The sequence below is a fragment of the Sus scrofa genome, chromosome 5 (genome assembly GCF_000003025.6).
Source record: "Sus scrofa isolate TJ Tabasco breed Duroc chromosome 5, Sscrofa11.1, whole genome shotgun sequence".
NCBI classification, from domain to species: Eukaryota; Metazoa; Chordata; class Mammalia; order Artiodactyla; family Suidae; genus Sus; species Sus scrofa.
In genome coordinates this window covers 32,901,977-32,915,050 of record NC_010447.5, presented here as the reverse complement: position 1 = coordinate 32,915,050, position 13,074 = coordinate 32,901,977, and the positions used below count along the sequence as shown (strand labels likewise).

The window sequence follows — 13,074 nt, the reverse complement described above, 5'->3', positions numbered from 1 at the left end:
AAAGTATATATTTACTGAAATAAATATTCAAAGCAACTACTGAAAAACTCAGCAAGAAGTTCTGTGATACAGTAGAAGTGATGATTCCAAGAAGCCAATAATTTAAAGTGATCAAAATCACCTATAACTGCTTTTAATGGATGCTCTCTTCCTTTAACATCTTTATTGAGTCTACCTGAAAAACAGTTAAAAACATTCAGTCTCCACCACTAGAAAAGATTAGCAAAGTATCTCATGGGATCTGAATCCAGTTTAAATTCTAAAGGTCTCAATGAAATAAATAAATAAACAAGCAAGCATCATGCACACAACTACAAAATTAGAAAACAGCATAACTACAAGAGTTAAGTTTTAGGGGAGTTCCCGTTGTGACTCAGTGGTAATGAACCCGACTGGTATCTATGGGGACTCAGGAATGATCCCTGGCCTTGTTCAGTGGGTTAAGGGACCAGCATTGGCATGAGTTGTGACATAGGTCACAGGCGAGGCTCAGATCCCGCACTGCTGTGCCTATGGAGTAGGCCTGCAGTTGCAGCTCCGATTCAGCCCCTAGCTTCATAACATCCATATGCCCTGGGTGCCGGCCATTAAAAAAAAAAAAAAGCAAGAGTTAAGTTTCAGGAACCAGCCCAATGTAAAACTGAAAATCAGATAATTTATAATCAGATAATTATTCTCTATAGTTAAAGATTCTCAATTTAAAAGAACATATTTCTAGGGAGTTCCCGTTGTGGCACAGCAGAAATGAATCCAACTGGTAATCATGAGGATGCTGGTTTGATCCCCAGCCTCGCTCAGTGGGTTAAGGATCCAGCGCTGCCATGAGCTGCGGTGGTTGAATATGCAGCTCAGATCTGGCGTTGCTGTGGCTGGGGTGTAGGCCAGCAGCTATAGCTTCAATTTGACCTCTAGCCTGGGAACTTCCACATAGCCCGGGTGTGGCCCTAAAAAAAACAAAAGGAGAGAACATATTTCTAGTACTCAAGCACCTCATATACAATTTTAAGTGTGGTAATACTCCAGAATATTGTTCCATATATTAAAAACTAAATAGAAATTTTGCAATTAATGTTGCAAATATTTGGTAAGAAATATAAACATTATTTTAAAATCTGGTACACTTCTCTAAGTTTTCATTTCTTTCTTTTACAAGCTTTAAGGCTCCTTGGAAACAGTTACAAAAATTTGATCCGCTATTGATTTAAAGCAAAAATTATTTATAAACTGCTACTGAAATAATCAGTTGCTGTGTAGTCTCATTTTGACTAACATTGGGAATAAACACACCAGCGTTAGGAAGTATGGAAAAATGGTATTTTTGTTACTGGTGCGTTTTTAAAAAGTGATTTTTAATTTTTTAAAGGTAACACAAAAGTTCTGCCTTTTAAAGAACTTCTTTTTTAAAACTCAAATTCTATGACTAAAGGGATTGGTCTTAGAATCCAGTGATAAACTAGGTTCAAATAAAGTACAACAGATTACACAGCATGCCAGGCTTTACTGCAAAAGGATAACCTCATTCTGTTCTTTGTACCTACTGCTTCCATTGAGTTCATGAGATTTCCAAAGGACTAATAAATTAAAAGACTTATATTCTCAAATGGTAATTAATTAGGACTGCTCAGTACTATTGCAAAATATCTTAAGAACACTGAAAAACATTAGGCTTTCAGCACAAGGGTAAGCCACAAACCTGCTGTTTGCTAAGAAATTTGTCCAATGTTACAATGAATTACTGCATCAGCCAAAATATGTTTCTTTAACTTGTAAAAGAAATCCAACTTGGAAAGGCTAAACTTTAACATAATCTCTGAGACCATGGAATCTTCAAAAATGATAGGAGGGGAGAGGCATAAATTTAGTCACAACCTTATATGGTCTTACAAAGTTTAGGCGAGATCCATCTTCATCAAGATTTTCTAGAGACTGAACATGTGACATCATTGCCATAATAGAAAAGACACCTTTTGAATATTTAGTTCATAAATACTAAACTATTCCCAGTGCCAGTCAAATCTAGACACTACAGATCAATACCTCCCCTTTAATCAATACATAACACAGAAACATATTAAGTCTTTGGGAAAATGATACATGCATACCAGTAAGATCCTGATATTCAATAATAAAACTGCCTATTTACACTGATGAAAATAAAATGACACCTTTGCAAAATCAGCCAAGTTCTTTTTGTATCAGATCCAGTTTACCTACTTAATTTCACTTAACAAATGTTGATCAAATATCTACAACCAAAGTCAGAGAAAACTGAATACAGACAGCGTCTCATCCAAAACTTAAGACTATGTATTTGTGACAACATGTAAAATTAGTTACCATGTTATCAGTTTCTATACAGGCTTCTACCAATCATGAATACAAAGTTCTCTTCAAACATCATCTCTTTAAATGTTTGTTACAGGTAATCCCTAAATCTAAATGCTAAATACCAGGTGTACAGGCAAGGTTCTAGGAACTAAGATACAGTAGGGAATGAAATGGATCAAGACCCTACCCTCATGGCACTTACATTTAACAAACTGGTACTGTCTTAGTGCAAGGTACCACGTCAGTGTTTTGGAGCATACAAAGAACATATCCTGTCCACGGAATTTACAATTTAGAGGGATAACAAAAACACATAATAATAACAGAAGGTAGGAAGTGATACTTGTAGAAAGAGAGGGTGGTAGGGGGCAGAAAGATGAGCAATCATTTTCATGAATCCATACCATATTTAAAAGTTAATTCAGCTTATTACTGGGTTCTTCAGTTGTATTCTCATACCTGGCACATTAAAACCAAACTGGATACATGTGTTTCAAAGATTTACTTTTAGCCTTCTTCAGATAAGGCAGCCTCACAATTTATTATGAATGACAAAAAGAAAATGCAAGTGAAAACACTTTTTTTCGTAGTGCTGAGATCAAAAGCTTGGATGGGCTCAAATAAGACCAGCTATCATTCAGGGCTCTGTGTTCTCAAAATTATTTAATCATTCTGGGTATCAATTTCCTCTCTTAAAACCTGGTAATGAAACAACCAAATGGTCCTTCCACACTGTTTGACTAAGTAAGGTGCCCCTCTTTTTGGAGTATGATGGGACTACTATCCTCTGGAAAAGGTAATTCATATAAAAAATGTCATTTTTTTCCCTCCAAATTCTCTATAATGGACAGACTACAGTCCTAAAAGTCAGCAAGACCACTGACTAGTTACCTTATCTTTTCTAGGCCTCAGTTTCCTCCACTGTAAAATGAGAGGGTGGGACTGGATGATCTAAATAGTCTTTTCCGGCCTTAACTTACAAAGTCCCATGACTCCATTATGACTCAAATACTATTCAAGGATCAGCTTTTAGAAGCCAAAGGAGCTTGAAGTTAAATGAACATCTCCCTTTTTTATGTTACTTCTTGCTAAGATAAGGTTTGTCAAGTACAAGCAGCACTATAATTGCAAAAAAAGAGGGTTAAAAATGAAGTTACAAGTTGGGAACTTTAAGTTATGAGCACTTGTTCTGTATTAGATGTTATGCTACTAGCAAAACAAAAATCTAATCAGGCTGAATCAATTGAAAAATATTAAAATCACAATCTCCATTTAGTGTCAACTTCTACCCCATTAAAAACGAGATTTCCCCTTACAGTAACATAGAACTGCAGAACAAAAATGTTCTAAACTAATAAAAGGGGGTGGGGGAACAGGCAAAGGGGAAACGAATCGTCTGCTTAAATTCACCAAGGATGATCTTTTCTCTAAAAGCCATCGGTTTTTTTCGGAAGAAAAATTCAGATGGCCCGATTCTCTGGGAATAGTTTTAAAAGATTCATGGCGCTGACAGTTTTAGAATTAGACACATCGAGATGGCGAAAAAGAGGACAAACTTCCTGGATTTTCTCTCCCTCTGTAAGAGAAAGAGATTTCCTCTTGCTGACGAAGGGAAAGGCCCCTTTAACAGTTTTTCTCTACGCGGTGGCTGCTGCCAGACTAGGTGGGGCTCCCTCCGCTGCCTTCCTCCTGCCACTTCCCGCAACAAATGGAGCAAGCCAACCCCGTTTCAGGCAAACTTTTCCCCTGTCAAGCTCAAGCCCGCAGGGCGTCGGAGAGTGGTTTCCCCAGAACGCTCCTCACCCCTGCTCGGGACTAGGGGAAGCTGGGTCTTCGCAAAGGACAACTTTCTGGTTTCCGTTCTAACTTGCACTCACACCCGGGAAGGAACGGAGACGGCGAGCGAGGGGGCCAGGGGCGGGGGGACGAGTCTTCCGGGGAGCTGTACGGAACGGCGGGCAGTGGGAGAGGCTGCGGCGGCTGCGGGCAGGAGGGAGCAGGCGGGTGGGGGGGTCCTCGGGCTCTCACTTCCTCCGCCATATTTCAGACATTTGACCCCTTCCGCAAAGCGCGCTGATTCCCCGCGGCGGCCGCGGCGGCTGGTCCCCACCGGCCTGGGAGGCAGCGCCCTCACCCGCACGGCGCCGGGCCCTCGCACCACCTGCCGCGCGCCGAGGCTGCCATCGCCGCCGCCGCCCGGGCCCCCTGACCGCCGCGCGCGCCCCGCCCGGCCCGCGCCGCACCCCACCCGCTCCCCTTAGCCGGCGCCCGGCCCCCGCCTCGCGCTGCCGCTCCCCTCTGCAGCCACGCACGCACTATGCTAACCTCTCACGCTGTCACCGGGTCGCCGCAGCCAGCGTCGCCTCGCGTTCCCTCCGGGTCGCTGCTCCCGGCGCCACGGCGGTCCTGCTGCTGCCGCTGCCGCCGCCGCCGCTCCGGCTGGTTTACACGCCTGACTCTGGGCGAGGTTTGGCGGTGTCGCCTTGACGTCAGGCGTTCAGCCTCGCTCTCGCTTCCGTCCGCGGGCGGGGCGCGCGGGAGCGCGGCCCGGAAAGGGGCGGGGCCTAGGGCGGGGCGAGGGGAGCCGAGGGGCGGAGTCTTCCGCGGCGCCGCAGCGCAAACCGGACGCGCGCGGCGCCCTTCGCGGCATTTTCTCAGCGGCGTTTCTCTCTGTTCCGCACCGCCCCGTCGGCCTTGCTTTGGCTTCCTAGACCCTAGCGGGTTACGTTGCTGCGAGGGGCTTAGAAACCCTCCGAAACTCAAAAGGTGCATCTAAAGCAAACTGTAATCCAGTCGCCAACACTACCAGTTGGTGGTCGCTTATTCCTTTGTGCTGGGGAAAGTAGCTGGAAAAGTAGCAAGGAGCAGTTTCCACACCCAGAGGTCCGGTGAAGGCTCCTAGGCTAGGGCACAGTCTTTTTCATTCTTGAAATGGTTTCTCTTGAATTGTCAAGTATCTTTTCTACCGGTGTCTTAACCCAGGACAACTCTTTCCAAATTACCCTGCCAAACGGAGTTAACTAACCTATGAGGCCAAACAACTTTGTACTCTGTACCTAAATCAGCTATTTATCTGAGTTAAATAGCATAAATACATGACTCTGGCACTTTAAAGGGTTACCCACAGGTAGGTTTATGATGTATTTACTGGGCAACAGAAAGCACTTTCTGTTCCCAAAATGCCTTGTTCTAAAAAAGGCAGTAACTTAAGAGAATTTACCATTATTAGAGAAAAGGCTAAAATTAGAACTACCCTTTATAAAAGGTATTAGCTTTTTTATGAAACTAAGTTTTGAAGGGCAAAAAGATTCAGAGAGAGCAAAGTGCAGGGAAAAGTAGGGAGTGAGAGGGTCATTAAAGACTTTTGCTTAGTTCATAGTTTAACTGCCTTGTTATAAGGTATGGCCCTAAGAAGAAAAAAAAAATGCTAGTAATTGAAAACTAAGTTAAAGGAATAATTAAAAATGAATTATAATTATCCTAAGTTTTCTGTATGTAAGTGCTTTCTAGGTGTTTCACAATTTAGGTTAATTGAATATGTTACATATTTCGGTAATTTCTCTTTCCTTAGAAAAACTTTTTTCTTTTTTTTTTGTCTTTTTGCCTTTCCTAGGTCCACTCCTGCGACATACGGAGGGTCCCAGGCTAGCGGTCTAATCAGAGCTGTAGCCGCTGGCCCACACCAGAGCCACAGCAATGCCAGATCTGAGCCGCGTCTGCAACCTACAGCACAGCTCAGGGCAACGCCAGATCCCTAACCCACTGAGCAAGGCCAGGGACCAAACCTGCAACCTCATGGTTCCTAGTTGGATTCATTAACCACTGAGCCATGACAGGAACTCCCAGAAAAACATTTTTTTTTAAATTAAAGTATAGTTGATTTATAATGTGCTTATTTCTGCGGTACAGCAAAGTGACCCAGTCATACATTTACATACATTCCCTTTCTTATGTTATTTTCCAACATGGTCTATCCCAAGGGACTGGATGTAATTCCCTGTGCTATACAGTAGGACCTCATTGCTTATCCATATTAAATGTAGTGCTTTGCATCTACTGACTCCAGACTCCCAGTCCATCTCACTCTTCCTCCCCTACCCCCTTGGCAGCCACAAGTCTGTTCTCTCTGTCAGTGAGTTTAAAAAAACACTTTCTTTTTTCTTTTTTTTTTTTTTTGGTCTTTTTAGGGCCGCACCCACAGCATACAGAGGTTCCCAGGCTAGGAGTCTAACTGGAGCTGTAGCCGCTGGCCTACGCCAGAGCCACAGCAAGGCCAGATCCAAGCTGCATCTGTGACCTCCACCACAGCTCATGGCAACGCCGGATCCTTAACCCACTGAGCGAGGCCAGGTGTCAAACCCACAACCTCATGGCTCCTAGTCGGATTCATTTCCACTGCGCCACAACGGGAACTCCAAGAAGACCCTTTCTTAATGGAAATTTCAAAGGCAAATGTTAGAGTTGTCTGTAGGAATTATTGTAAATTCTGAATGAATTAACTTCAAATAAATTTGACTTTACTGACTTTTTTTTTTTTTTGTCGTTTTTTAAATCTTTTCTAGGGCCACTCCTGCTGCATATGGAGGTTCCCAGGCTAGGGGTGTAATCGGAGTTGTAGCCACCGGCCTACACCAGAGCCACAGCAACACCAGATCCGAGCCACATCTGCGACCTACATACACCACTGCTCACGGCAACGCTGGATCCTTAACCCACTGATCGAGGCCAGGGATCGAACACGCAACCTCGTGGTTCCTAGTTGGATTCGTTAACTGCTGAGCCACAGCAGGAACTCCAGCTTTACTGACTTCAATTATTGCATGAAACTCTGAGACTCTGAAAGCTTGAAAATGAGTTCATAGGAGTTCATGACTTCATGTTATCTGAGTATACTGGGTTTTTTTCTTTCTTTTTCTTTTCTTTTCTCTCTTTTTTTATTTTTTTCATTTTTTTTGTTACTCAAATGAATTTATCACATCTATAGTTGTATAATGATCATAACAATCTGATTTTACAGGATTTCCATCCTACAGCCCAAGCACATCCCCCCCCCCCCAAACTGTCTCCTCCGGAGACCATAAGTTTTTCATTGTCTGTGAGTCAGCATCTGTTCTGCAAAGAAGTTCAGTCTGTCCTTTTTTCAGATTCCACATGTCAGTGAAAGCATTTGATGTTGGTGTCTCATTGTATGGCTGACTTCACTTAGTATGATAGTTTCTAGGTCCATCCATGTTGCTAAAAATGCTGGTATTTCATTCTTTTTAATGGCTGAGTAATATTCCATTGTGTATATGTACCACATCTTCTGGATCCACTCCTCTGTTGATGGACATTTAGGTTGTTTCCATGATTTGGCTATTGTAAATAGTGCTGCAATGAACATTGGAGTACATGTGTCTTTGAGAGTCGTGGTTTTCTCTGGATAGATGCCCAGGAGTGGGGTTGCTGGGTCAAATGGGAGTTCTATGTTTAGTTTTCTGAGGAATCTCCATACTGCTTTCCACAGTGGTTGCACCAATTTTCAATCCCACCAACAGGGTACTAGGGTTCCTTTTTCTCCACACCCTCTCCAGCACTTATTGTTTGTAGACTTTTGGATGATGGCCATTCTGGCTGGTGTAAGGTGGTACCTCATCGTGGTTTTGATTTGCATTTCTCTAATAATGAGTGACGCTGAACATCTTTTCATGTGTTTCTCGGCCATCCGTATGTCTTTTTTGGAGAACTGTCTGTTTAGATCTTCTGCCCATTTTTTGATGGGGTTGTTTGTTTTTTTGGTATGGAGCTGCAGAATTTGTTTATAAATTTTGGAGATTAATCCCTTGTCAGTCGATTCATTTGCAAAGATTTTCTCCCATTCTGTGGGTTGTCTTTTTGTGTTGTTTAGGGTTTCCTTTGCTGTGCAGAAACTTTGAAGTTTGATTAGATTCCATTTGTTTATTTTTCTTTTTATTGTCAATACTCTGATAGGTGGATCTGAGAAGATGTTGCTGTCGTTTATGTCAGAGAGTGTCTGGCCTATGTTTTCCTCTAGGAGTTTGATAGTGTCTGGCCTTATATCTAGGTCTTTAATCCATTTGGAGTTTATTTTTGTGTATGGTGTTAGGGAGTGTTCTAATTTCATCTCTCTTTCTTTTTTTAAACTCTTTAACCTTTGGGCAATTGATTCCCCTCCCCAGAAAGAGTCAGTTGTAGAAGACTGGAGCCTGGATTATTTAGAGTGTCAAAGAATGTGTAAAATAGTTTAATTATAAATACATTTGTTTTCTTCTATTATACTGGAAACTATTACACTCCTATTAAGCTATTATCTCTATGCAGATAGTGCCAGGCTCTATAGTCCTTAAGCACTGAACTCATTTTTGGGTTTGTGTTCCTTGTTCCTATTTCCTTGAAAACTTCACCAGGATATTCCACTGGCAACCTGAACAGGTCATGTGTGCAAGCTGAGTTCACCATTTTTTTGTCACCAAACCAGTTTCTTCTCCTTTTCTTTTGCTAATTATATCACCATCTTTTAAATTACCTAGTCGTCAATTCTAGTACTCCTTTCAGTCAATTGGCACATCTATTAGGTAGTAATTCATTTCTATTTCGACCACACTTGTTTGGGTCAGCATTACTTTTCAAACTCCTAGACTTCATTGGCACCTTCTTACTTAGCCTGTGGCCTCCTGTTTGTTCCCGATGTGAACCATTTCTACACATTGCTGCCAGATGAATTTTTTTTTTTTTTCCTTTTTTTGGCTAGCCCTAGGCATATGGAGTTCCCTGGCCAGGGATCAGATGCAGCCTCACCTGCGCTGCAGCCACCGAAACACTAGATATTTTAACCCACTGTGCCGGCTGGGGATCTAACCTGAGTCCTGGCTGTGCAGTGATGCTGCCTATCCCATTGTGCCACAGCAGGAACCCTATTTGAATTATTTTAAAGCATACTGAGCAAGTCACTCTCTCCCTCAAAGAGCATTCAGTTACTTTCCTGCCCTACTAAAGTTAAAATCTTTGTATCTCTTCCTTTTCCCTTACAGCTAGAGCAGACATCTCATCTTGCCCAGATGTAGTGATTTCCCCCTTTTCTGGTGTACAGAGGTGATTTCCTCTGCCTGGAAGTCCCCTTCCCACCCCTGCCCATTCACTTTCTCTAAGAAAGAACATCTTTTCTGATTATTTCTAATTTAGTGGTCTCTTCTCTATTGAATCCCCATACCACTATTCGTCTCGCTCTTTTTTTTTTTTTTTTTTTCGTCATTTGTTTTTTAACTTTCCTACTACAGCAGGGGCTTGGAAACTTATTCTGTAAAGCCGGATAGTCAATATTTAAGGTTTTGTGGGCCAGATGATCTCTGTTACAATTACCCAACTCTGCCTCTGCTTTGCAAAAATAGCCATAGGGTACAAGAAGAACAAGTGTGGCTGTATTCTAATAAAACTTTATGGACACTAATTTGAATTTCATATAATTTTCACATGTCACAAGTATTTCCTCTTCTTTTTTTAATCATTTGAATATGTGAAAACCATTTTAGCTCATGGTTGTAACAAAAACAGGCAGTGAGCTGCCATTGTTTGCCCTGCTGTGTGTACTTGGGGCCAGCTTCGTGGGCATGTGACAGGGTCCTGTGCTTAGAAAGTCCCCATGATCAATTTACTGTTCTGATGTCACTATCTTGAAGCTTTTAATGATTTTTGAACAAGTGGTCTGAGTTTTCTATTTGCCCTAGGGCCCTCAAATTCTGTAGCAGGTTCTACTGGTATCCAGAGATAAAACCCATCAGATAAGGATGTGTATTTCTTATATTTGGCATGGTGGTTTTCATATAATAGGCATTCAAAATGTTGAATTTTCTGTTGTTGAATTTTCTGTTCCTAAGGTACTGTGGAATAGTGGTGAACATGAGAGTCAGAGTTCAGCTCTACCACCTATTAGCTGCATGGTCTTGGGCAAATTCCTTAATTGTGTTGAGGCATAGTTTTCTCATCTGCAGCATGGGGATATATAACCTCTGCCTTAGAGAACTGCTGTAAGATAAAGTAGAGAAAATAGCTATCTATGTCTTAGCCCCTGGGACTAGAAACTCAAAATTAGTCTTCCCCTTTTTAGGGGAAATGAATTAATAGTGTTTATCCATAACTCTTGCTGTATTTAACCTGATACTGTATTTCTGATTTTCCATGTATTTGCCTCCCTACAACTTTTACTTCAAATAACATTTATACCTCATTAGTTTCATTTCAAAAGTCCATATAAGTAAAGGTCCTATTGCAAATGCAAAATTAGATTTTAAAAAACTTTTGAATTTACAATTTTCCTAATTAACTGTTAATGATTATTCACATTAACAAGTCATGCTGTTTAACTTCCAATTAAGCATGGTTATCAGTATACTGAGAGTCATTAACCTTAAATATTATTATATTATTTCATTCACAAATGAGCAAATACTGAAATTTGATCCTTTCAAGGCACTTTGTTACTGGTTTTTCCTTCTGTTGTGTATATGCCTGCGTGTGTGTGTGTGTGTGTGTGTGTGTGTGTGTGTGTGTGTGTGTGTATAAACACAGTTTTATTTCTTTGTAACACCCTGCATAGCTGCGGTTGGAGGTTGAGAAGGCTGAGAAGGCTGCTTGTTGATACGAAAGAGGAAAAATAATGACTTAAATCCCAAGTTAGTTTTATTCTGTTTTCTTGGTCAAAGATTGTGTTTCAAACTCTATGCAGTTATTTTAGAAATTCTAGCACTTAATCACAGGAGAGACCAGGTAAGAGCATATTAGAACATTGCTATTATAGGAAAACAACTCAGAATTCATACTCTCCTAGGGTAGTTTGTGTTCCACTAAGATTTCTGTTTTGGGGAAACCATGTACTTATATATAAAAAAAAATGAGGCAGCTTGGCATGTTTTCCACTCTGTGTAATAACTATAATAACTGCTTATTTGTCTCAAGATATATTTCAAAATCTGTCTGTAATCTGTTTCAGCAGTTGTAGACTTGACCACCGAACCTGCCTACACCACATTAAATAAATCTAACAGTTCTGTGATTTTGTCATTGCCAATGTTTATGATGATGTAAGGAAGAGATTATACTTAAAATTTCCCCCTTTCTTAAGGTGTAGCTGAGGAAAACCATACAAATGAAAATGACATTCCCAGAGCCATCATGTAAATGAGTGTTGAAGCAGAAAAACCACTGGAGGAACCAGTTTCAGGAAATTCCCCCATTGTGAAATTTTCAAAAGAAATTTGAATTAGGAAAATCTTCAAAAACCACGCGTAAGGACTTTCAGAATCTGGGCTGTCTCCAAATCAAACAGCTAATACAATCAAGCCAAAGATGCTTGAGAGTAAGGCATCCCCTCAGACTTATCATTATGATGTTTTTAGTGTCTAATCCCAGGCACACACAAGTCCTGGTATGAATCACATGCATCAGTAATAATGACCAAATTCCAAGAGATTGTTTTGAAGGACCCATTATACAGATGCGAAGGCTAAAGCTTAGAAAGGCTAAGTGCCCAAGGTCATTTATAACTATGTGAGTAGAGTTGAAATTTGTATTTTAGTCTTCCTGCCTTCTTTTGGCACCATGCCGATTTATTATTCCCTTATTAATGCTGTTCTTTCAGCCAGAAAAATCTCTCCTATCTCTTTTGTATTTACCTATATCTTAGTTGTTGTTCAAGACCTAGTGGTTTCCTGCTTCTCTGAATTTCCCTAGTAATTATTCTTGTGCCACTTACTTGGTATTTCTCAGACGTTGCCTTACTTAAATTGTTTTTGTCTTCTCTCTATCCTGAGATCCTTGAGAACCAAAAGCATATCTTACACTTTTTTGTAACTACCACACTGCCTGGCATCACATATTAGAAATAAAATGTAATTTGGGGCTGGGGAGTTGTCTTGCTCATCTTGGTTAGATTCTCCAAGCTGACCATAGTGGATCTGTAACTTCAACTTTTCAAAGTTTCTTAGTAATCTTTAAAATGCACATAATGGTATCTATAATGTATGGTGTTAATTTTTAAAAAATAAGGGACCAGATGTAAAGATAGAAATAATACAGAGTAGCAATTAAATAGATCCGCTCTGGAATCAGACTGCAAGTTCAAATGGAGGCTCCGGGCCTCTTAGGAAATTTAATTCTGGTGCCTCAGTTTTCTCATTTTGTAAAATGAGTGCAATAATAGAACCTACATTATGGGATTATTGCATGGATTAAAAGAGTTGACAATGCAGTAAAATCACTATGGAAAACAGTAATGGAGGTACCTCAGAAAATGAAATGTAGAACTACCATATGACCCAGCAATTGCACTCTTGGGCATATATCCAAACAAAACTTTCATTGAAAAAGATACATCCACCCCCATTTCATTGCAGCGCAATTCACAATAGCCAAAACATGGAAACAACCTAAATGTCCATTGACAGATGAATGGATTAAGAAGATGTGGTACATATACACAATAGAATACTACTCAGCCATAAAAAAGAACAGAATAATGCCATTTGCAGCAACATGGATGGAACTAGAGACTCTCATACAGAGTGAAGTAAGTCAGAAAAAGGAAGACAAATACCATATGATATCACATATCTGGAATCTAATATATGGCACAAATGAAGCTATCTACAAAAAAGAAGCAAACTCACGGACATGGAGAACAGACTTGGGGTTGCCAAGGGGGAGGGAGAGGGGTTGGGATGGACTGGGAGTTTGGGGTTAGTAGATGCAAAC

The 13,074-nt window shown here is 40.9% G+C and overlaps 1 protein-coding gene across 1 annotated transcript in view; it reads right to left on the bottom strand.

Annotated features, from left to right (window-relative positions):
• RAP1B (RAP1B, member of RAS oncogene family) overlaps positions 1 to 4,870 on the bottom strand; it is a 51,792-nt gene extending 46,922 nt beyond the window's left edge. The window contains exon 1 of the mRNA XM_005663969.3: positions 4,654 to 4,870. The gene's annotated coding sequence lies outside the window, so the exon portion shown is untranslated. The remainder of the gene's footprint in view (positions 1 to 4,653) is intronic.